Genomic DNA, 26,230 nt, shown 5'->3' on the forward strand with positions numbered 1-26,230 from the left:
TCCAAAATGTTGAATCGTCATAGTTGGCCCTTCTGTAGTATAGCTCCGTAAGGTAAGTGTGCGATAGTTACGGACCTTAGGGTTAGGGTGCGGGTTAAGTTAAGTGCATAGACAGTAATGTATGTAAGGTTTAGTGTAGGGTTAGAAGTAGGGTTTTAGTTAGTGTATGTATGTGGTTTATTTATTTTGCTTGGGTAGATAGTATGTAACGTGTGGTGGGGTTGGACAACTATGATGGTTCGAAATTTTGAATTTCGCAATTTAGGGCATTCGGTGTATTCGTGGTTCGCATAATAGGTGTTGATGATTATGTATTCACTGAATAGGTCTTTCACGGTTCTAATATAGACCCCATTTATAGTTCAACTCATAGTTGTCAGATATTTCTTTCTACGATCATTTATTCCTGCATATATATGATTTTACCATACACACAGCTATGTTTTAGTATGTTGTACAGACCTTCCCTTATGGTCATCAAGGTAGTGTTTGTGTTAGATAAAGAGCATAATACACTATCTTCATTAGAAATCAAATAAACATAATTGCCAGTTCCACATACATTCAAGATGCTTATTACCACTGCTGTTTTCTTATCAATGTTTTCATCCAAGTGCAAACTAGTACTGAACATGAGCCTAGGGTTAGAGACGATGTCTTGAATTGTCATAGGCTTTAGCTTTCTAGCAACCTCCTCATTTGTCTTATCCTTAATTACCACTTCAGGCATTTTACACTATCCGAGATTTTCTCCTGATGTGCACTGCTTGGCAGTTGCCCACATTTCCTCCTTTTCTGATTATAAGTTCTAACTGAAAAATTTAGAAATAATGAGGTATTGTATATCTTTCTTTTTCTGGATTTTCCTGTCTTGGGCTCCTTCTAGGTAGTCTTCCTGTGTGTCTCCAGTACTGTTTCTATTGTGCTCACATTCTCTTGGTGAACTGTTTAACAGTGTGTGGTCTTTTTCTACCATCACCACTGCTTTGACTACTCCACTGTTGTTACTATCATAAGAGCAACTCCCTGTAGTTCTGTCCTCATAGTACTGTTCATTGTCTAATACCTCTACAAAGTTATTGGAAATAACACATTTATTAAAATATATCTTCTTAGTTTTCTGATTTTCCCTCAGCTTTCACAATTTCCCCCTTCATTCAGACTGATTTTCATTTTGATTCATTGCTCCTTGATTTGTAAGGTACATTATCTAGAATGCTTACTTCTCTCCACGTTTTCTACTACTTTTTCTACATCTTGCTCATTTTTACTTATCCTCTGGTCTAATCAGTTCAGTGAGACATTTTGTTTAATTGTATATTTATATTTGTTTTCCTGGGTAGAGCACTGAGCTCCATAGACCTTTTTTTCAAACTCAGCTGGGAGCAGTGTCTGGTTAATTGACAACATTGTTATGCACTGTGATGATATGGGCAAGTGCCAATGTAGCCAGCTAGAGTTCTGTAAAGAATGATATGTCCTTTGAATATCAAACTGATTTATACAAGATGCTTGTGTTACAAATGTACTAGAACTGTATGGCATTTGAAAATCAAACTGATTTGCACAAATGCTTATTTTACAAATGTATGAGAACTATGTGGCATTTGAATATCAAACTGATTTATACAGATGCTTATATTACAAATGTATTAGAACTGTATGACATTTGAAAATCAGAATGTGTTTGTAAAGTTGCGAGTGTTAAAAATGTATCAACAGTAGGTCCTGCTGGACAGAGAAGGAATATACGGTTACATATTAGAAACACGAAAGATCTAAAATGCAAATGTATGTACATCAACACATAAAGGTTGATGTACATACACAGCAAAACATGTAAACAGCAAAAATCAAAATGCCGAATGTGTTTCCTAGCCAGCAGCACAGTGGCGGGGATAAGGAAATATTTACGTTTACGTTTTGCAGTGATTTGTTTTCTGTGCTTGCAATAAAGTGTGTTGGTCATCGCTGGTGAACTGCTTCCGTGGTTATTGGATTTATAAGGAAATATATCCTTTTCCCCACTGTAGTGCAGTTTCGGAGTTGGTATATTTAAAAAGGGGGGTGTGGGATGCAAAGCCCCCAACATGGGGGGGTGGAGGGGAGCTTGCCCCCTGCATAAGCATGTTAATGTATCTTTTGTTTTGTACTTATCTGTGTGGCGCATGTTGCTGGTGAAACACGTGCAGCATTTTGATTTTCGCCATTTTCGTGTTGCGCTGTGTAAGTACATCGACCTTTATATGTCGATGTACATACATTCGTGTTTTAGATCTTTCGAGGTTTTAATATAGACCTGGAATATACATGTGAGACTGTATAAACATATATTAGCAAAGGACACTGAAAGTTGTTGTTGTTGGTCTTTTAGGCTTTTCCCGCCACAGCGGAATTCCAGTCCGCTAAGGATTGGCAGTAGATTTTTATGGTGCCAAGTTGTCAGCCTGACGTCCAACCTTCAGCGAAGGCACGCCCATTCATGCTTATCTTTCGAACGCCACTCGACCACTGGGAGGACATACAGACTCCACACAGAAGGCACTCCAACCAACAATCGAACAGGAGAACCTCTTGCTGTGAGGCAACAATGCTACCGCTACACCACCACGGTTTCAGCAAAGGACACTAAAAGTGAAGAGATTAAACAGCTAGCTTACGTCTTACTTTAAGAACAATTCTGTTAATTGAACCACCTTTTGGGCCATGGAAGAGCTTATCTCACAGCTCTGCTTAGGACCAGAGATGGCATTTCTGAAGGAAGCCTTTGTTCATTAGCTCAGTAAAAAAGAGGAAGCCCCAGGCACTGCCATAAACATGAACAAAGCTTTAGATATGCATCTTATCCCATCAATTCTAACATCCTGCCTCAAGCTTCAAAGGGGAATAGTGTGAGAACCTAGAGTCAGGTGACCAGATGAGGTCATTCTACCAACCATCTTGGAAATGTTAGATATTGCAAAGAGAAATCTGTCAGTATTGAGTATACTGTCTTGGGCCTGACAACAAGAAGGACCAGTCACCACATCAGCTGCCTCACTGTATTAAGTAAGTAATTAGGGAATAATAATTCTCCTAGATTCAGGCAGGAAAATATGGTGAAGCTTATTTATATATTGTTTTTTATTTATTTGTCTGAGTCTGTCCATTAATGTTATTTTCAATATTTCCTGTGATTTGAACTCTGTGGTTTACTGTAAATATATATTCAGTATGTTCATGTTCTTTTATTATTTTTTATTAAATATATTTAAAACTTTTATTGTTGTTTGTCCTTTTAGAAATTGTTTAACCTTTGAGAGTGCTTATATTTATTTGCTGACACTGTGTGGGCCACTCCTGAAGGCCTAGTTATCTTGGTCAACTACTATCATTTGTATTAGTATTAATATTATACAGTATAATTGGACACCCTTTGTTTACAGCCTTAGAGTATCTGATTTTGGAGTGCCTGGTGGCAGGGAGAACTATCTTATACTCTGGGCAGAAGGGTGCATAGCAGGTAAATCTGTGCCAGCCTTTCCCAGGTGTGTGTGTGTGTGTGTGTGTGTGTGTGTGTGTGTGTGTGTGTGTGTGTGTGTGTGTGTGTGTTTGTATGTGTGTGAGTCAGCTACGTGGAGCAGGGACATGGACTACTGGTTTCACAGAGATAGTGCTGGAGCTTTCCAGGGGGAGATAGATATAAAGAAATCCAGACCCCAGGCTGACTGCATTCCCTGTGTGATCTTAAGGGAAATTGTACTTGGTGCAGAGACCTGCATCTGGAATTACTGTGTTTATCTATTTCTCTGAAAGTAAACATTCCCTACAGGTGTCAGTGGTGAGGATTGAGGCTCCTTGATCACTGGCCCATAGAGGGGTTGTTGCATGCATATCTACAGTAATATGAATTATCTTTTCTCAAGATACCAGAATAAAATTTGAAATTAATTTATTAGTCTCTAATCTTATCTTTTTGTGAGCATACCTCTCAACTGTCCAGACTTATGCATCATATTTTTGTTCTGTCCCTTGTAAAATTTGTGGTTTTCTGACCAATGACTGAGGACTGAAGTCACTAATTAGTGGCATACATTTTAAGTTTCAGACTTCATATCCATCAGAAAATGCATGCTAATACAAAATGCTGCTGTTCTAGCAAATTTCTAAGTTTATATGAGCAATGTTTCAAAACCGTCCCTAGTTTTGGGCCTTTGTCCAGATTTCTTGCACTAAGAGGTTGAGAAGTATGTTTAGGAGTATCATCATGATTAACCTAAACTCTCCTCTTGAATGATGAGATCTTTTTAACCATAGTACTGGCTAATCCTTCTGTGGAGTCATTCCTTTTCGCTAGACAAATACTCCCTTAAAGTGGTGTTATCTTCATATTACATCCTTCCTGATTTTTCTTTGTGCTAACTAAATCAGTCAATGTAAGGGCTCTTGTTTCAAGAATGTCAGTTACTTCCTTAATCCAATCATTAGTATAATTCAAAATCAGTTTCCCCACAACAACCTCTTCACAACGGAAATTAACATAAACACCTGCCTGCCCTCTAGGATTGTGTGGCTGTCGTAGAAACACGCCTTCAGTGTCTTATTTATCTAGCTTAAAGTATGTACCATAACCAGCACAATCATCCAGGTAACCTATTTCTTTTATATCATTTAAAGCAAAAATATTGAAATTATCCATAACCATAATTTAAAGCATAACATTTATTATAAAAAAATGATTAAAGCCAGTTGCACAGCAAAATTCTGTCTATAAAGTAGAACAAGAGAGAGAATGTCTCAATAATGATATAGGCACTTATGCTATCTAATTGCATTGTTTCTCTGTAAAATCCAAATACAATGGCGGCCACAGTGGTGCAGCAGTTAGCATTGTTGCCTCACAGCAAGAAGTTTTCCAGTTCGATCCTTGGCTGGGGTGCCTTCTGTGCGAAGTCTACATGTCCTCCCTGTGGTCATGTGGGTTTCCTCCAGGTGCTCCAGTTTCCTCCCACATCCCAAAGACATGCTGTAGGTGGATTGAACACTCTAAATTGGCCCTAGGTGTGTGTGCCTTCTGTGGAAGGTTGGGTGACGGGCTGGCAACTTGACACTGTAAAACTCTACTGCCAAACATGAGTGGATGGGTGATTCACTGTGGTGACCCCTAACCGGGAAAAGCCAAAAGAAGAAGAATAAATAAGCAAAACAAAATATTTTCCAAAATACTCTGAAATTTATGATATATCATAGATTTGTATCCCCAGCACTAATCAACATTTTTGTCCTTTCTAAAACAATGAAATAAAGAAAATTCAAAGTAGACTGTGGCCTAGTGAACTTAGAATTCTTAGATGTTCCCTTAACTAGCTATCTATCGTTATCCTTTTTAAAAGTAGTGGGCTTTTCTGCATACAAAATCCTAAAATGAATCAGTAAAAAGAATAATATAATGCTGCTATTATTAGCTGGAAAATATGCACAATAGGCAACAATATCTTAAGCTTGTTATTCTCAAGACAAGTTAATAAAAGCTGTTTTTAATCTGTCTTGAAGTGGCTTTACAATTGAAGCAGTCAAACTGCATAGACAGAGAGATAAACTTTCTATGGCACACTTAGCAAATCACAAGAACAAAAAACAAACTGCCATTTTTATGGATTACTAGTAACATATACAATTAAATTTCAAAGTTTAACCCAAAACAGTTAATACATTACTGTGTCTCACTGCCATCCTTTAAACGTGTAGCTAAGTATTGTCTCAATATATATATAAAATGCGTTTAGTAACAAAAAAAAGAAAGAAAAAAATGCAGTTCCTCATTAACAAACTTAGCAAAATGTATTTGTTACAAACATTATACCACTCATTTCAGAGTTTTCAAATCACAAAACATAAAAGATTCACTTTAGATTTTTAAATCTTAATACTAATCCATCTGCATTCTAACACTATGATGTGAATATTCACACATTCATGCAATCATGATAAGATGTCTTAATACATATCTTAGTGTCTTTGCATCAAGCACATTAGCATGTGAAGAATATATAAAGCAGAAGCAAGGGAAAAGAACCATTAGGTTTTCCAAGGGAAACAATGAAATTATGGAAATGGAATATTTTAAGGAAAACAAATACACTAAACCCAAGATCTAGCTACAGATTTTTACCTCACAGCAGCTGACATGCAAGCTATTGTTTCAACCAGGCAACCCCCTAGCCTTTTTTAACAGTTTGAAAGGAAAGCAGATCACACAAGCAGTCAAAATATATTAGCAGAAGTTGGGACCAAAATCATTAGATTTCACTAGGGAGACTATGAAATGGATTCTTATAAGAAAAATAAACACATTAAGCTAGTCACATCATTTTGTCCCACAGCAGCTAACTCACAATATCTTGTTACTACCAGCCAGCCCTCTAGCCTCTTCTAATTTACAGAAAAGTTTCAAAACATGCACACTTGCATTACCAATAAAAGAAAGCTTTAAAAAAAATCACAAAGAAACTGATCCATTTTGTTTCAGTTCCAGTAACTGTTTAGGGGTTCATAATTCCATGACATTCCCTGTTTAGAGTTATATAGCATTGAAGTAGTACTTCAAGGGCTCAGACCCAGATACGCAAAGTATATCAGTTATACATCTTGCCATTAACTTTTAAGCCAAGCATAACATTTCACAGTATATCTTCAGCCAACCTGTATATATACATATATATATATATATATATATATATATATATATATATATATATATAAGCAAGCCTTTATGTTTAAAAGGTATATTAGTAAATAAACTAATTTTTAGTGTTAGATATAATAAAATACATCTATAAATCAGCTCAGTCATTTGCAGAGCATGGTGATTTAACTGTTAGCAATGCAGCCTCAAACCACTTAGTTCTCCTTTTCAGTTATCAGCTGACTGCTTTCAGTGTGGCTTGCATATCCTGTCTATGTTCATGCAGGCTTTCCCCTGGCTGCTCCAGTTTTCTCCCACATCCTAAAGGATGTATTTTAGGTGGGGTAACCTACTGGAGGATGAAAATCTAATGCTCAGCCTTCAATTGCCTGAGGTTCAACCTGCCAACAATCAAATTTCCTCATAGGAAATCACTGACAGTGAGTTGCACAATAAGTGATTCCCTTTTGGGGGTAATTTCCCCATCCTTGAGTTTGTGTGACCAGGGAAGTGGCATATATAAGTCTGGGGTTGCAAGGGGGCTTGGCCACCTGCAAAAAACACTTCAAAAAGTGTTTTCCAGCAGGACTTTTTGGGAAATGCAGATTGGGGATACTGATCTTTGGTGCATTTGTTTTCTTCCACTCATAGTATAAGTATGTAGGTAGTTTGGTGATCCTCCAAACTGCTCATAAATGGAGAAAGAGAGAGTGTGCATGTGTGGTGTGTGTGTGTGTGTGTGTGTGTGTGTGTGTGTGTGTGTGTGTGTGTGTGTGTGTGTGTGTGTGTGTGTGCGCGCATACATTCTTACATGGACAGGAATCTTGCCTAGGATTATTATCTCTGCCATGAGCCCAATGAATGCCAGATTAGGCTTTTGTTCCCCATGACTTTGAAATGGATTAAGTAGGTAATCAGAAAAAGAATAAATTAATGAATTTTGAATCTCTGTGAGTAGATAAGACCAAATATGTGTTAAGCCAATACCATGCCTTGTCACTGAAGATATCCCTTTCTCTGTGAAAGTAGATTTGAAATATCCTTTTACTTAGTAGTTCTCGTGTTTCTCTTTTTGTAGAACTGCTACAACTGTCTTTATTCACTGGAGGAACTGTTAATGTTCTAACTTTCATTTTATTTACAATTATTTAAAACAATGCTGTATCAGAGAATGCATTTGACTGATCTTATATTTTCATGTGATAACTCACAAATAATCTTAAACACAAACTTGTCATATTTTGATGGGAGAACTCATAAGCAGCCTAATAGTTTGGAAGTGAGGAAGACAGAAAATGTCTAAGAAGTGACTGTGTGTGTTCATGCATGACTGTGAGTGTGTGTGTGTGTGTGTGTGTGTGTGTGTGTGTGTGTGTGTGTGTGTGTGTGTGTGTGTGTGTGTGTGTGTGTGTGTGTGTGTGTGTGAGTGTGTATCTGTGTATCTATCTGTAAAAATAAATTTCCGAAATGAGGAAGACAGAGTGCTGCCCAAAATTATATATATTAAAAGATTGGAATTATACAGGGGTTTAACATCACTCAAAGTGAAATGCTTTAATTAATTCCTTTAGCTTTAATGTAGCAGTCAGCAAGGCAGAATACAATTTGAGTCTAAGAAATCTTTACTTCTCTCTGATCCAATTTCTTCACAGCTACATTAGTATTAATATTAGCTAGAATGTAAGCAACATAGACTCTGTATCCATATTATAGTATGAAATAACTAGGAAAGAAAACAGGCTGAAATGATAGACATTGCCCTTCGATGCTAGTTTCTTTAAAATACAGGTCAATAGCAATTCGCATAATTGCAGAAGACGCTGCCAAACTTCATTTCAAGAAGGTTCTGAATGACGGGTACTCCTAAGATGGCTAGTGTTATGCCGTATATGCATTTACAATATTAAATGGAAGACAATTTATAAATTAAAAAAATGTTTCTAAACTGCAGTCAGTAGAGGGAGACACCATACCAAAAATTAAATCATCTGCTCAGTCTGTGCATGCAGTGCGAATAGGATAAAATGAGTTTTGCCATTGCAGTGAAAAACATAAAGCAGGAAATATTACAACAGACATTCTGAAGTTAAGTAAGTTCTCTTTAATCTTTTAAAATATTTGGATGTGTAATTACTAAAAAAGATTTACCGTACACCTGTTATACCAATGTAAAGGCTGCAGTGAAAATTAAATGGACACTATATAATGTGTAACTTCTCAGAGAATGTTTATTTTATTAGAGTTAATCTAGTAAGTAAATCATGCCCCTTAATGATAAAACATGAAATCATTGTTCTACATATCAAAATGTACAACAAAAGTTAAGCAGTTCACTTTAAGTGGTCACAACGGGCATCATGATCCATTTAAATTGTTTGCACAGTCTAAAATAAGTGTGAACAAAATGGAAGATGTACTATGACTTTGAAATAGGTCTACAGATATTAACACATATTAAAGTATGAACTTCATATACCCTGGAAGTGAATATACTGGTGGGTGACGCTGCTATGTATAGTTTTATTTTATTTTTATTACTGCAACAGACAGAATAAACTACTGTGGAGGACCTTTCCCAGCTAAGATCAATGATACAGAACTAAGAATGAAACAAGTGGGAAGGTGTTAATGGAAATGCACAGTACAGAAACAAATCCAAGCTTATGCAGTAGTAAACAATCAGGAAAATGCTTGAGGCTAGCTTAATCATAATAAGTACTGAAATAACTTGGTGCACAACAATATGCAAGAAGAAATTAACCTCTATATGAAGGAAGAGACAGTCACTAAATATAATCATAATATGGAGGAATAGTCATTAAATTATAATCATAATAGGGATTGACAATAGGATTAAGAAATAAGAAGTCACAAAATATTAACCAAAGTAAATAGGAAGAAATAAGTTGAACATTAATATGCCATTGGGGAGCATTCATTGCCCAATAGGATATCGATATATGATTCACCCACTATGTAATAACTCAGTATTGCTAAGCAATACACTCTATAGTTAAGATCATAGAATGTGAAAGCTTTACTGCTACAATTTAAATAGTAATCTGCTATGTTCTGTGAATGCTAGGAAGTGGTACAATTTAAACATTGATCTGCTATGTTCTGTGAATGCTGGGATGTGTACAATTTAAATAGTGATCTGCTATGTTCTGTGAATGCTGGGAAGTGGTACAATTTAAATAGTGATCTGCTATTTTCTGTGAATGCTGGGAAGTGGTACAATTTAAATAGTGATCTGCTATATTCTGTGAATGCTGGGAAGTGGTACAATTTAAATAGTGATCTGCTATGTTCTGTGAAAGCTGGGAAGTGGTGCAATTTAAATAGTGATCTGCTATGGTCTGTGAATGCTGGGAAGTGGTGCAATTTAAATAGTGATCTGCTACGTTCTGTGAATGCTGGGAAGTGGTACAATTTAAATTGTGATCTGCTATGTTCTGTGAATGATGGGAAGTGGTACAATTTAAATAGTGATCTGCTATGTTCTGTGAATGCTGGGAAGTGGTACAATTTAAATAGTGATCTGCTATGTTCTGTGAATGCTGGGACATTGTACAATTTAAATAGTGATCTGCTATGTTCTGTGAATTCTGGGAAGTGGTACAATTTAAATAGTGGCCTGCTATGTTCTGTGAATGCTGGGAAGTGGTGCAATTTAAATAGTGATCTGCTATGGTCTGTGAATGCTGGGAAGTGGTGCAATTTAAATAGTGATCTGCTACGTTCTGTGAATGCCGGAAAGTGGTACAATTTTAATAGTGATCTGCTATGTTCTGTGAATGCTGGGAATTGGTACAATTTAAATAGTGATCTGCTATGTTCTGTGAATGCTGGGATGTTGCACAATTTAAATAGTGATCTGCTATGTTCTGTGAATGCTGGGAAGTGGTACAATTTAAATAGTGATCTGCTATGTTCTGTGAATGCTGGGAAGTGGTGCAATTTAAATAGTGATCTGCTACGTTCTGTGAATGCTGGAAAGTGGTACAATTTTAATAGTGATCTGCTATGTTCTGTGAATGCTGGGAATTGGTACAATTTAAATAGTTATCTGCTATGTTCTGTGAATGCTGGGATGTTGCACAATTTAAATAGTGATCTGCTATGTTCTGTGAATGCTGGGAAGTGGTACAATTTAAATAGTGATCTGCTATGTTCTGTGAATGCTGGGAAGTGGTACAATTTAAATAGTGATCTGCTATGTTCTGTGAATGCTGGAAAGCGGTGCAATTTAAATAGTTATCTGCTATGTTCTGTGAATGCTGGGAATTGGTACAATTTAAATAGTGATCTGCTATGTTCTGTGAATGCTGGGAAGTGGTACAATTTAAATAGTGATCTGCTATGTTCTGTGAATGCTGGGAAGTGGTATAATTTAAATAGTGATCTGCTATGTTCTGTGAATGCTGGGAAGGGGTACAATTTAAATAGTGATCTGCTATGTTCTGTGAATTCTGGGAAGTGGTACAATTTAAATAGTGATCTGCTATGTTCTGTGAATGCTGGGAAGTGGTACAATTTAAATAGTGATCTGCCATTTTCTGTGAATGCTGAGAAGTGGTACAATTTAAATAGTGATCTGCTATGTTCTGTGAATGCTGGGAAGTGGTACAATTTAAATAGTGATCTGCTATGTTCTGTGAATGCTGGGAAGTGGTACAATTTAAATAGTGATCTGCTATGTTCTGTGAATGCTGGGAACTGGTACAATTTAAATAGTGATCTACTATGTTCTGTGAAAGCTGGGAAATGGTACAATTTAAATAGTGATCTGCTATGTTCTGTGAATGCTGGAAAGTGGTACAATTTAAATAGTGATCTGCTATGGTCTGTGAATGCTGGGAAGTGGCACAAGTTAAATAGTGATCTGCTATGTTCTGTGAATGCTGGGAAGTGGTACAATTTAAATAGTGATCTGCTATGGTCTGTGAATGTTGGGAAGTGGTACAATTTAAATAGTGATTGGCTATGCTCTGTGAATGCTGGGAAGTGGTACAATTTAAATAGTGATCTGCTATGTTCTGTGAATGCTGGGAAGTGGTACAATTTAAATAGTGATCTGCCATTTTCTGTGAATGCTGGGAAGTGGTACAATTTAAATAGTGATCTGCTATGTTCTGTGAATGCTGGGACGTTGTACAATTTAAATAGTGATCTGCTATGTTCTGTGAATTCTGGGAAGTGGTACAATTTAAATAGTGGTCTGCTATGTTCTGTGAATGCTGGGAAGTGGTGCAATTTAAATAGTGGTCTGCTATGGTCTGTGAATGCTGGGAAGTGGTGCAATTTAAATAGTGATCTGCTATGTTCTGTGAATGCTGGGAAGTGATACAATTTAAATAGTGATCTGCTATGTTCTGTGACTGTTGGAAAGTGGTACAATTTAAATAGTGATCTGCTATGTTCTGTGAATGCTGAGACGTGGTACAATTTAAATAGTGATCTGCTATGATCTGTGAATGCTGGGAAGTGGTGCAATTTAAATAGTGATCTGCTATGGTCTGTGAATGCTGGGAAGTGGTGCAATTTAAATAGTGATCTGCTATGTTCTGTGAATGCTGGGAAGTGATACAATTTAAATAGTTCATAGGTTCATAGGTTCATAGGTTCATACTAGGCTATCTGCCCGAGGGCATTTATAAGCCTATCCCCTAGTTTTGTGGCTTACGCCACCCCTTAGTTTGGAGAAACTATGCCCATTATTTAGCTGTGCCTCTGCCGAGCAGTGACACTGAGGTAACCCCTGGGGTGTATCTGCGATCTCCCATCCATTGGTCAAGATTCCTCTTGAACAAGGCCAGCAAGGTGCTCTGCCTCACATAAACCGGGATTTTGTTCCACAGCATAGGGAGTCTTTGGGTGATGAATCTATCCCTCCAGCACGTCCTATTAATAACCGTGTTGAGGTTTAAGTCACCCGCCCTTGTGGCTCTGAGGGATCTAGATTTTTTGAGATGAAGCATATTCATCAAATCTGGGTTTGACATGGCCTTGTATGTCAGGCATAGGTCACCTCTGAGCAAGCGGTATGCAACTGAATATAACTGGAGTTCTTTCAGTCGTGCAGCATAAGACAGATTTTTGAGACCCTTTATCCTTTTGGTGAGGAACTTTTGTGGCCTCTCCAGCTGCTGCAAGTGTCGGGTCAGATACATTCCGAATGGGGCATTGTACTCAATGAGTGATGAGTATAGGGAGACTATGACTTCCCTTGATCTAGATGTGAATCCCTTCATGATAAGGTGGGCAATGTAGAAGGTCTTCCTAACAACTTTAGCAATATGAGTGTTGAATGAAAGGCTACTGTCAACCTGGGTTCCCAGGTCCCTAATAACTTCTTCTGTGTTCAGGGGATTGCCACCTATATGGTAGCTAGGGGTAACCTTATTTTTGCCGAAGGGTATGACTATGCATTTCTTGGCATTTAACTTGAGGCCATGGCTCTGGCACCAGTTATCCGTTTCTGTGAGACCCTTCTGAAGGATATCTGTGTCGGATGTGTTCTCAACTACGGCCCAGTTTGCAGTCATCTGCAAACTTTGTCAGCCATAACCCTCCTGTGTTTGCTTGTACTTCAGAAAAGTAGATGCCAAACAAGAGTGGGCCCAGGACTGAGCCCTGTGGGACACCACTTGTGACAGGCTTAGAGTCTGACATGGCGCCAGCAACTCTGACCCTGTGGGTTCTGTCACTCAGCCAGTTTGCAACCCATCTTGTAATGTATGGGTTTACATTTAAGTTGATGAGTTTTTCAATGATACCCGAGTGGGGTATTGTATTGAAAGCCTTCGCTAGGTCTAGGTAGGCTGTATGGACTGCCTTCCCCTCGTCAATGGCCTTGGTGACTGTTTCGAAAAAGTCAACCAAGTTTAAAAGGCATGATCTGCCTTTGACAAAGCCAAACTGGGTTGGATCCAAAGTCTGCAAATTCCCTATGTTTTTGTTTATGAGATCCATTATGATCCTTTCCATGGCTTTGCAGATCAGGCTTGTCAAGCTAATGGGATGGTAATTTCCAGGGTCGGTGGAGGCACCGCCTTTGTGGAGTGGGACCACAGTCGCTGTGCGCCACTCCCTGGCACGATCCGGAGGTGAGACTAAGATTAAACAGCTGTCCTAACTGTGGGTTTAATTCTTCGTTGAGTTCATGGAGCACACAGCCGGGGACACCATCAGGTCCCATGGATGCTGTGTTCTTTGCCTTGGAGAGAGCAGATCTCACCTGAGCGTTAGAGATGTTTGGGGGGCTACAATCATTTGGTATAGATATCTCTTCTTTGGGGGGGAGGGGGGGAGAAGTTTGCACTGAACCTGTCAGCCAGTATGTTGGCAATGTCTGTAGGATCAGTAATCTTCACATTATTTTGAACTAATTCTGAGCATATCTGGGAGTTTCCTCCTAGGTTTCTGACATAGCTAAAGAATGCCTTATGGTTGTCTTTAGAGTCCTTAGCTATTTTATTCTCAAAATTAGCTTTGGATGATTTTATGAGAGCTCTTAGCTTTTTACTTATAGTGATCAGCAGTGTCTTACCTTTTAAGGATTTTGCTCTATCTTGTAGTAGCTTTCTCCTTTTGTTATGGAGTTTGTTTATGGCTGGGGTCCACCAGACTGGATGCTTGCCTTTGGTACAAAGAGTCTTTGTTTTGCTTGGGATTGCCTGATCCATGCAGCCCTGCAGGTGCTGGTAGAAGGCATTTGTAAGTGATTCAGCAGTTTGAGTAATGTTAACCGCCGGCTCAGGGGCCTTAAAGGAGACCACACTAGTCTTTAGAAGTGTGAAGTCGGCTTTCGAGAAGTTCTTTACTGTGGTCTTTTTCATTTCGGGTGGGGGCGGGATGAGGACCTCCAGCGAGATTAGTTTGTGATCGGATCTCACCAGTGAGGGGTATACTTCTGGCATTGAACATTGTGCTCCCATGTTCGTGATGATGAGATCAAGTATGTTCTCTCCTCTTGTGGGGATGGTGACTAGTTGTTCCATGGCATTTGAGTTTATGAATTCCAGGAACTTTTGGGCTAGAGTGTTTGGGCTTGAGTAGTGTTCCCAGTCTATATTAGGGTAGTTGAAGTCACCTAGTATGATGGTGTTTGGAGATACATTTATCCCCTCCAGTGTTTTCAGGAAGGCCATATGAGGTTCCTGAGTTTGCGAGGGTGGCCTGTAACATGCTACAATTTGCAGAGCAGTCTTGCCTATGGTTAATTGCACCTGGTGATCTGCTATGTTCTGTGACTGTTGGAAAGTGGTACAATTTAAATAGTGATCTGCTACATTCTGTGAATGCTGGAAAGTGGTACAATTTTAATAGTGATCTGCTATGTTCTGTGAATGCTGGGACTTTGCACAATTTAAATAGTGATCTGCTATGTCCTGTGAATGCTGGGAAGTAGTACAATTTAAATAGTGATCTGCTATGTTCTGTGAATGCTGGGAAGTGGTACAATTTAAATAGTGATCTGCTATGTTCTGTGAATGCTGGAAAGTGGTGCAATTTAAATAGTGATCTGCTATGTTCTGTGAATGCTGGGAATTGGTACAATTTAAATAGTGATCTGCTATGTTCTGTGAATGCTGGGAAGTGGTACAATTTAAATAGTGATCTGTTATGTTCTGTGAATGCTGGGGAGGGGTACAATTTAAATAGTGATCTGCTATGTTCTGTGAATGTCGGGAAGTGGTACAATTTAAATAGTGATCTGCTATGTTCTGTGAATGCTGGAAAGTGGTACAATTTAAATAGTGATCTGCTATGTTCTGTGAATGCTGGGAAGTGGTACAATTTAAATAATGATCTGATATGTTCTGTGAGTGCTGGGAAGTGATACAATTTAGATAGTGATCTGCTATGTTCTGTGACTGTTAGAAAGTGGTACAATTTAAATAGTGATCTGCTATGTTCTGTGAATGCTGGGAAGTGGTACAATTTAAATAGTGATCTGCTATGTTCTGTGAATGCTGAGACGTGGTATAATTTAAATAGTGATCTGCTATGATCTGTGAATGCTGGGAAGTGGTACAATTTAAATAGTGATCTGCTATGTTCTGTGAATGCTGGGAAGTGGTACAATTTAAATAGTGATCTGCTATGTTCTGTGAATGCTGGGAACTGGTACAATTTAAATATTGATCTGCTATGTTCTGTGAATGCTGGGAAATGGTACATTTTAAATAGTGATCTGCCATGTTCTGTAAATGCTGGGAAGTGGTACAATTTAAATAGTGATCTGCTATGGTCTGTGAATGCTGGGAAGTGGTACAAGTTAAATAGTGATCTGCTATGTTCTGTGAATGCTGGGAAGTGGTACAATTTAAATAGTGATCTGCTATGGTCTGTGAATGTTGGGAAGTGGTACAATTTAAATAGTGATCTGCTATGTTCTGTGAATGCTGGGAAGTGGTACAATTTAAATAGTGATCTGCTATGTTCTGTGAATGCTGGGAAGTGGTACAATTTAAATAGTGATCTGCCATTTTCTGTGAATGCTGGGAAGTGGTACAATTTAAATAGTGATCTGCTATGTTCTGTGAATGTCGGGAAGTGGTACAATTTAAATAGTGATCTGCTATGTTCTGTGAATGCTGGGAAGTGGTACAATTTAAATAGTGATCTGCTATGTTCTGTGAATGCTGGGAAGTGATACAATTTAAATAGTGATCTGCTATGTTCTGTGACTGTTGGAAAGTGGTACAATTTAAATAGTGATCTGCTATGTTCTGTGAATGCTGGGAAGTGGTACAATTTAAATAGTGATCTGCTATGTTCTGTGAATGCTGAGACGTGGTACAATTTAAATAGTGATCTGCTATGATCTGTGAATGCTGGGAAGAGGTACAATTTAAATAGTGATCTGCTATGTTCTGTGAATGCTGGGAAGTGGTACAATTTAAATAGTGATCTGCTATGTTCTGTGAATGCTGGGAACTGGTACAATTTAAATAGTGATCTGCTATGTTCTGTGAATGCTGGGAAATGGTACAATTTAAATAGTGATCTGCTATGTTCTGTGAATGCTGGGAAGTGGTACAATTTAAATAGTGATCTGCTATGGTCTGTGAATGCTGGGAAGTGGTGCAATTTAAATAGTGATCTGCTATGTTCTGTGAATGCTGGGAAGTGGTACAAGTTAAATAGTGATCTGCTATGTTCTGTGAATGCTGGGAAGTGGTACAATTTAAATAGTGATCTGCTATGGTCTGTGAATGTTGGGAAGTGGTACAATTTAAATAGTGATCTGCTATGTTCTGTGAATGCTGGGGAGTGGTACAATTTAAATAGTGATCTGCTATGTTCTGTGACTGCTGGGAAGTGTTTAATGAGTAAATTGCTTTGTTGAAAGAAGGACAAACTACAGTCCAGGGTTGGACTTAGTTTATGTAAAAAAAAAACTGTAAATAACTGAACATGAGTTGAAAGTGGAAGATTCAGAAAAAGGAAACCAGACTACATTGGCTAGTGAACAGTACTAATGCTCCATTTTGGGTGGGTTTGTAATGAATATGAGTGTCTTGTGTAGAAGGACTTGGATTAACTCGCTATTGCATGTTATGCTATAAAGATTTTAAGTCTAATATTCTACAGGAGACAACACTCATTTTTGAGTACTAACATTGCTTACCATATAAGCAGGTGGGATAATATGTGGACAGTGTCAAAACATATGGAAAGCTATAACTGAATAATCACAACATACTGAATGAACATAAGGCTTTGGCTCAACCATGTTCCCCTACTTTTATAACTTCCACTTGTAGTGGGGAGACAGTTTTGCTCTTGGAATAATTTTTTTATCTTAAATGGATTCTGAAAACATTGTTTTTGTTTTAAAGATGCATATGCCTATTTGTATCCTTGGGAACTGTTTGGTAATATTCTTGGAAAGGTTAGAGCTTATTTGGTTTCAGATTGTTCAGTGCACAATAACACCATATCATCTGTCTACAAAGCAACATTTCAGTTTGGGCATTCGACTGTAAATATTAGCAAAAAGGGTAAGACCAAGGACAAAATCCTATAGCCTGCATTGTTACAAATAGGCAGGGGATGATGATACATTATAAATTTGTAAGCAGAGATAGAAATGTAGGATCTGACCTATTTTAAGACACTGTCACCAAGACTGTATAGTGATAATTCATAAATTTAAAGCATGCAGTGCTGTGAGAGAAATTAACACATAGTGCACTTGTAAGAAGAGACAATGACATTATATGTGGATTATGTAACTAATCAAAATGCATTAAACTGAGATATGATCTTTTTGCAAGCCATGTTGTACCTTATGGAATATATCCACTAGGTAAATGTGGCCATGAAGCTTTAGAAGCTTAGCAATTTTTGAAATTGAGTAGCCTCACTGTAGCCACATTCGACAATGGCATTTCAAATGAGACTGACTGACTGGTCATGTCAGAGGGAACAAACTTGTCTCAAGGCCTGACACATCTGACTTTATTATAATAGTCATGGGATTCAGGAGGGGTGGGTGAAGGTGATGACCTTCTGGGAAAGAAAAAAAAGATCTGGTAAAATTGCCTGCCCATTTAGTTGAAATAGACCGATTGAACTTTGCTGCATGGGACTGTGATCAACCAACTCATATCCACAGTTCTATCCAGTACTGAAGAAGGTAGAAAAACATACATGTGTGCATTTCAGCTGAGCTAGGCTGAACAATGTGTGTGGGGGTGGTGAGATTTTGGAATAAAGGGACAGTGGATGGTTACCACAGATCTGTGAATTCAAGAAAGGATAGCAAGGGAAATCTGCTATTTAACAAACTGCAACTATTACGATGCAATCTCCCTGACCTCAAGTTTCTGAACACACACGTTTCAGAATGTTTATGGTGTTAAACAGCTGACTTTTGAGACAGCAATCACACAAACTATTTTTTTCACTCTTTTAGGTTATTTCTCTTTTCCTCCTGATTGTGTAAAAATGGAGTTAGCATATGTAAGTAAGGGGTGTGGGTTGATACAGCTTGTCCCTCTTGTAAAAAATGCTTTATTCTTCCCAGAAACCATACAATTTCAGCAGATGTGTTGCTTAATGAGTCTAACACATTTGTTTGAATCATCTTTTAGTGGACCCATATTAGAAGATGGTTATCATTTGTGCTTAAGAACCTAATGAAATGTGTCTCAGGGATTGATTAACCTATTTATTTTATTTATTTACTTTCTGATTATTGATGTTAGAATTACTATGCCAGTATCTAATTTTCAAGGGAGACCTAGGATGGTTTTCATACAGAATAGAAGCAACTTGACAGAAACATTAATGGAGATTTCACTGCTCTTTTTTGATATGTACCATGGGATAATTTATTTTCTGAGTATTGCCTGCCAATCATCATCCCCTTATCATTGGCCTTGATCTCATACTACTGTCATCTAGCAGGTCTATCTTCCAGGTGACCATAAATAAAATATGGTCCACGTCCACTGCAATGCCATGCTAGGGCTACCTTATCACACAGACCTGCGGGTGTAGCTTCACTGAACTAGAACTTAAAAATAACCAGGACTTTGCTCCAGTTACCCTTTTGCCCCATGGCTCTTTGTGTCATAGCCTACTAAGTATCAGCTGCATACAAGCTATATATTGATCTGACCTTCCTAACTACTTATATTGGGTTGTTCTTTTTGCCTCCATTGTTTTCCTTTTAAGGTTGCTAGGCAAAGAAACACAGAACCAAGATAACAGAAAGCATATGTGTTCTTTGCCAAGGTAGATAGTAAAATGTTCAGAATGTACAGCTCTGTATTCCATAATAAACTAATTCCCAGCTACACATTCACTTCCTTTCCAATACATAACCAAAAGAGATTTAATTATTCATAGTCTCATAGTCTTTTAACTTATGATGCAAATCAGATTAACATCTCTGACACCTGAAGCTTTGACTAAAAAGGTCTTTGCAGCAATGCCAAATCCACATAAGTATATGATACATATTCTGTTAAAATGTGAGTCTAAATCATATAAGTTGGTGATCTCAGAGTAGCAACTTTTCCAGCTTGCAGCATCTCTTCAGGACACCGCATATGCTGTTATTCCCAGCAATATAACAATAACATAAATTAGCTTTAGTGACTATTTTAGCACCCCCAGCAGTCTGATATACAGGACTTTGGTCCATGACTAAGCTCCAAAAGAGCTGACACTAAGCAGTACCATAGAAACCATTTGGATTTGAGAGAAAACTTTCTTAAGATCCACCAATTTAAGTACTTTGTAGTTTTCCAACAGATCTTTGTCCAGACACCAAAAGCCACTCCGCCTTATGTAGAGTAGACCCCCCCTCCAATTTTCAGGCAAGGATTAACAAAACTGGCTGACCAACATTATAGCACATGTACACTGGCAAAGTGTACACACTGGCAAGATGAACAAGTAAGAGACATGTATCAGTAGATGTGTTCATCAAGGAGCTTCACTGCAGATTGACCCAGAATGCAGATCACATGACACACCAATGCCAGTAGCAATAGCCACACCTATTGACATATTACCTAATAGCTAGTCACTTTGTGTATAGATAGATAGATAGATAGATAGATAGATAGATAGATAGATAGAGAGATAGATAGTTGAGATTCATTCCCAGTAGCTTACTACTTGCATCTCTGAGTCTAGAGATACAAATTGCCTATCCTGCACTCCAAGCAGAAAAAGCCTGATATAACATGGCAGAGAATAGCCTTTAAGGGGAATACCTTTACTGAGATGCTCAGTTTTGATAGTAAAGCACATTCAGTCCTTATCCTCAAGGGAGTATGGCTGGCTTCACCATCACAGAAGTCTAGTGTCAGAAAGGTAACAGCCCTGGCTTTTACATAATACACATACATTTCTAGCAGAATGATACAGCTTATATAACTTCTAGCATGCTATTAATTGACTTTTTAGGATTAGACACCAAAATGAATACATTGTTAGCATATGCTGACATATTCATAAATAGCACCACACTATACAGTATTACTGCAGTACCAAAACATTACTTCTACATATGCTGAAGCACTAAAGAAATCCACGCTTAAGCTTCTTAGGCCTCGTTGACATCCTGCTAGTTTACCTCAGTCATATAGCACATATACTAATACCACACCTATATCTGCACCTACCCCTGCTGTTACTGGGAGTCACCTGTATCACAAGCCAATACCCATACAATTCTATATAACTATAGCCCAGCCCAGCTATATCTCAGCCATTGGTGATTCCATTGTAAGACAGCCTTACTAGATCGACAAAGCTTAGATTGACAGCTGCTTCTTTGGTGCAAGGATTAGGGGTGTCACTATGGCCCTTAGGTTTCTGCACCACTCCAGATACAATTACGGCCTTGTATTTGCCCAAATGGTGATGAATGATCTTAGATATTCTCCCCTGTAGGAGATGCAGCAAGACATTGGTAAGTTCTCTGCTCATGTCTTTAATGATAGCGAAGCCTTTGTAGTGCGAAGCGTTCTACCATCACTAAAATTAATTAAGTCAAAGATAAAATAATTGGCTTCAACAATTGGCTAGTAAAATTATGTTATTCTACTGGGGTCCCATTGTATGTCTGCATGGGATGAAATTGTCAATAGGCCCGCCTGCTTTGTCAGGGATGGCCTATGTCTTTCTCTCTTCATTTTTGTGCATTGGCTAAATCTTTTCCTACTCGCACAGTACTTTTTTAGATGGACATCCTAACATAACACACCAATCTTGTTAATATCAAAATAGCACTGCTGAATGTGAGAAGCCTAAACAATAACATCTCTGAAACTGTGGCCTTCCTGAATCTCAAAGATATCAGTATTTGTGTAAATACAGAAACGCAGTTTCATTGTAGTGAGAGCACTCACTGCTTTGCATGGTGCAACTGCTGTCATGTATCCAAATCCACTAGCAACTGTGGGAGAAGATCTCCATTTATTTCTAAACCCATTGTCGCTCATCAAATTTCTCACTATTCATATCTGGAACAGGTTAATGTCCTAGTTACACTCAATAAAATTAATTATCATATAACCAGTTATAGATTCCCATTTATGCCCCTTCCAGAGCATGCAGAATATCTTAACCAGTCATAAAAGTTAACAGTTGAACCAAATACTTTTCTTATAGGTGGCTTCAACTAGCCACACATAAACTAGCAAACATTTACTACCAACAAGTATGGTCATAGGTTTCTAAACATTGTAAATACCAGTACACTTGACAAAACTGTCTGCTTGCCATGGGGTCCTCACAAATATTTATCCTTGTTGGGAACTCCACGTTATTATCACTTTCCTTCTCAAAGATGATCATCTTGCTATAATATTCACCACGAAAATAAGCTTTGTCACCCTTAATAACTCCTCTGCATTCAAGGATTACTTCCAAACCAATTATCTACTATTTACTGATCTTACTGATTATCACAAATGGTGTGTATCCACAGCAAACCATGCGAATGAGACTGCTACATATTCCTCTGAATTGTAGTCTCTTTTACATAAATGTATTGCAACATCTATGCCAGTCTGGAGATGCATAATGGACATTTTACAATCTAGTTTTTGGGTACATATGCTGATAATAGAATCTCCTTTGACCATCAAATCTCTGTGATGCTTACAAAATCCTTCAACCTTGCCCAACTTATCACTCATGATCTATCTTCATAGTCCAGAGAAGTTATAGTCCCACTCTATTCATCCCCTATTAGGCCCATCATAGAATATAATGCACCCTTTGGGATGAACCTTACTAAGCACCTAAACCAGCTTGAGAGACCTCATAGTTTCTGCACCAAAAAGATCTCAGTTCTCAATACCCTTATCTGCTTTGACAGATTACAAACTGTGCCCCTTACTCAGTGTCATACAGACTCTTGAAGAGGTAATCTATATCTAGCCTTCTGGAATATGAATGACACCACCTAGCTTGACCTGGCCAAAGCTTCTGACACTATTACGCACTAGGGCATAATAGATAAACTCTCTCAACTGGGCATCAATCCATATGTTACTAGCTGGGTAGCAAACTGGCTAACTGATAGAATCCACCTAATCAAAAGAGAGGATGTCACCTCAACCAGTAGACCCATAACGAGCGGTTTACTACAGGGATTGGTCTTGGGGCCTCTGTTATTCAGGATGTACTTCTCTGAGGTGCAGGCCAAAACCAGTGGGCTATGGCTGACCAAGTTTGCTGATGACAGCAAGCTGGGTGCAATCATCAATTTCTCAAGTGATGTGGGCATCCTGCAAGAGGGTCTTTCCCAAACAAATGACTGGTGCTAGTAACATGGCCTCAAGCTAAATGCCAAAAAATGCATCATCGTCCTCTTTGGGGAGAGTGACATCCCCACAAATTGTCACATTAATAACAAGGTCCTAAGCACACAATCAGTAGTGAGGGATTTGGGCATCCAGATTGATAGCAACCTGACTTTTGACCACCATATTGCTTCCGTCATATGGAAACCTTTCTACATGGCCCTCCTCATTAGTAAGGGTATCTCATCCAGGGACAAAGAGGTCATAACATCCCTAAATTCTCCCCTTATAAGACCAATTATTGAGTACATTGCCCCCTTCAGCATGTACCTCGCAAAGTGCATGCAGCAACTGGACAGACCACAGAAGTTCTTCACCAAGAGAATCCAGGGCCTCAAACATCAACCCTACACAGATAGGCTAAAAGCCCTGTGCCTCTACTCAGTTTCATACAGACTCCTCAGAGGTGATGACCTTGGTCTGGCATATAAAGCAATCTCAGACCCCGTCTTGATGGGACTACTGCATATCCACAACTCAAGCAACCTGTATATGCAACCTCAACCTGGTCTTTGATATTAATAAGAATTGCTGGTGGGAAATATTTGTGTCCCAGAGACTCCCCCATCTGTGGAATAAACTCTCTCTCTCTCTATGTCAAGCAGAGTACCTCATTATCCCTTTTTAATCACAACATGGATAACTGAATGTGAAACAGAAAATACCCCCTGGGATAGACAGGGGCTTTGGGTGCTGACTTGTCTAAACATGGGCTAAACTCTTGGCTAGGCTTATAAGGGCTTCAGGGCCGATAGCCTAGTAACCTCCTATGATCCTATGATCCTGTAGTAATCCTTCAACTCCTTCATTTAAATAGAACAGATGTCAAAGGACACACCCATTCTAGAGAACTAAACCTATACCACCGTATCAGCAAAACCAGATGGCATGGCAGATACCTAATCCAATTCATCCCCCATTTCTGAAAAAGGCTACCTTTATCTATCAAGTAGAGTGCTTCCCTAACAACTTTTAAAACCAGTCTGGATAACTCAATAGATGACCACAAACTGTCACCAGGGAAACATGGAGAAATCCTACTCAGTGAGGAGCATGGCTTGTGTCCCAGTAGCACTGGGTGATGTGGCTGTGCTTCTTGATGGCCTCCTTTAGCCATAAGCTTTGCAAGGACCTATGAACCCATGAAATTTTGAGATGACTTCCTGACATGTTTTTATCCTCCTCCTTACTCCAAAACAATAGTTGAAGGACAATATTGTAAATATAGAGGAGCCAATGTCATCTCTATAAGGATGTTGAAAAGCAATACAATATGAGCACATAGTTACAGCTATTCCTTCTTAATGAGTTTATATAAAGAGCCTTAAAATATACTGTAAATCTTAGGTGATGACTATGGTTCTTAAAAGTATCCATTAAGAAGTGCTATTTAATTCAACTGAAAGATTTCTCAGCATCCAAGGAAAGGAAGCCCTATTACTCACCAAAGAGATCTGTCACAGGTACTATATGTATTATGAGTTACTGACACTGTTAACATTAACTAGGATAATGGCTATCAGCTCATGGTCTCCCATTGTTACATACCAGTTTTAACAGGTGATTAATACCAGTACAGGAGATTGGTCTGAATATGAGAAAAACTTTTGGAGGCTGAAAGGTTGGTCTGAGAAGAGTGGTATGATCTGAGGGTGAGGCTTGTGCAGAAAGGAAGAAAAAGAGAACTTAGAAACGGAAACTACACCAAATGTATTTTTCTAATAGTGGAGTGGTATTTCATGTTTTGAATTTCCTGCAAGTTTAAAACTCTCCAGAAGCATTTATACATCAATATATCTTTATACTTCAATGATATCACAGACATTACACCTGAAGAAACTACTTTACTGTATGCAAATGACATCTTAATTGGCAGGTCAGGCCCCACTTCTTCAACTAAAAACAGATTTTAATTCTCTTTTGATCTAGGTGGGGATAAACACATTTTCAGAAAGCTCTACAAATGTAGTATATATGGATTTGGGGAATATTTAATTAGAGTCATCTGATACTATTACAATTCCTATTCCACTGAAAAAAACATGCTACAAAAGACTGATTTATGCAAATACTTGGATCTTTGGATGGATCCAGTTCTTTAATTTGAAGGCAGAAAGAATGGCAAATAAAGTAACTATACAAATAAAAGCCTGCTGAACAGTATCTAACCATCTTGCATCCGGATTTTGGCAAGTCATAGTCAAGAATATCTTGTTATCCGGACTAGAGAATGACCTATCAATAACTGCTCTTAATTTTAGCTAGAATACTGAGCTCATTCAAACCACTAAAACTACAATTTGCAGATGTGTATCTCTTGTCCCAGAGCATGAATTGTTAATCAGAGGAAAGCCATCCAGGAAACAAATAAGGGTATGGCCAGAGGAGGAAAGCCATCCAGGAAACAAATAAGGGTATGGCCAGAGGGAGCAGTCTCAGCACTCCAGGACTGCTTTGAAAGCACGGACTGGAATATATTCAAGGAGGTGGCTACTGTGGACCAGAAACTTAACCTGGATGAGTACCCAGAGTCTGTGATGGCCTATAAATAAGAGTGTGTGGATGATGTGACACTCAACAAGAGCATCATCACACGGGCGAATCAGAAACCCTGGATCACAAGTGGAGTGTACAAGCTCTTGAAGGCACGCAATACTGTCTTTAAAGGGACAATCCCAGTGTTTAAAATTCGGGTCCGACTTTAATCAGACCAAAGTAACACCCACTTTTAAAACGTCACAGAATTCCTGCCCACAGTGTCATTTTACTTGTACGTCCTTTTCCCCAGTCTCTCTTGAGTTCCCATACACAACAAAATACTCACTTTATGTTCCTATCACCGTAAGTCCCGTGAAATATAAGGAAAGTGCATTGTGAGTTACCTGTCAACCTCTTCTGAGAAAAAGGAACTGACTAATAATTTGAGACAAAAATCTGTATATACTGCGAAAATCTGGACAGTTGAGACCAAAGAGCTTGAACTAACGCTAGCTGCCCTTATTATTTTGCAGTCGCTAAGCAATGCTGTTTAGCGAGTGTAAAATAAAGAAAAAATTAGAACTGTATGCACGAGTGTGTGCATGTGCGAGTGAAATCAAGCGAGACGTTATTTTACACTCGCTAAACAGCACTTTTGCTATTTAGCGAGTGTAAAAGAAATATAAAATAATAAAAGTGTGCGTGTATATTTTACATTTCTGAATGTGCGTGTGAGTGTATGCGT

Source organism: Protopterus annectens, chromosome 2.part1 (genome assembly GCF_019279795.1).
Source record: "Protopterus annectens isolate FY-2018-M chromosome 2.part1, PAN1.0, whole genome shotgun sequence".
Lineage (NCBI taxonomy): Eukaryota > Metazoa > Chordata > Ceratodontiformes > Protopteridae > Protopterus > Protopterus annectens.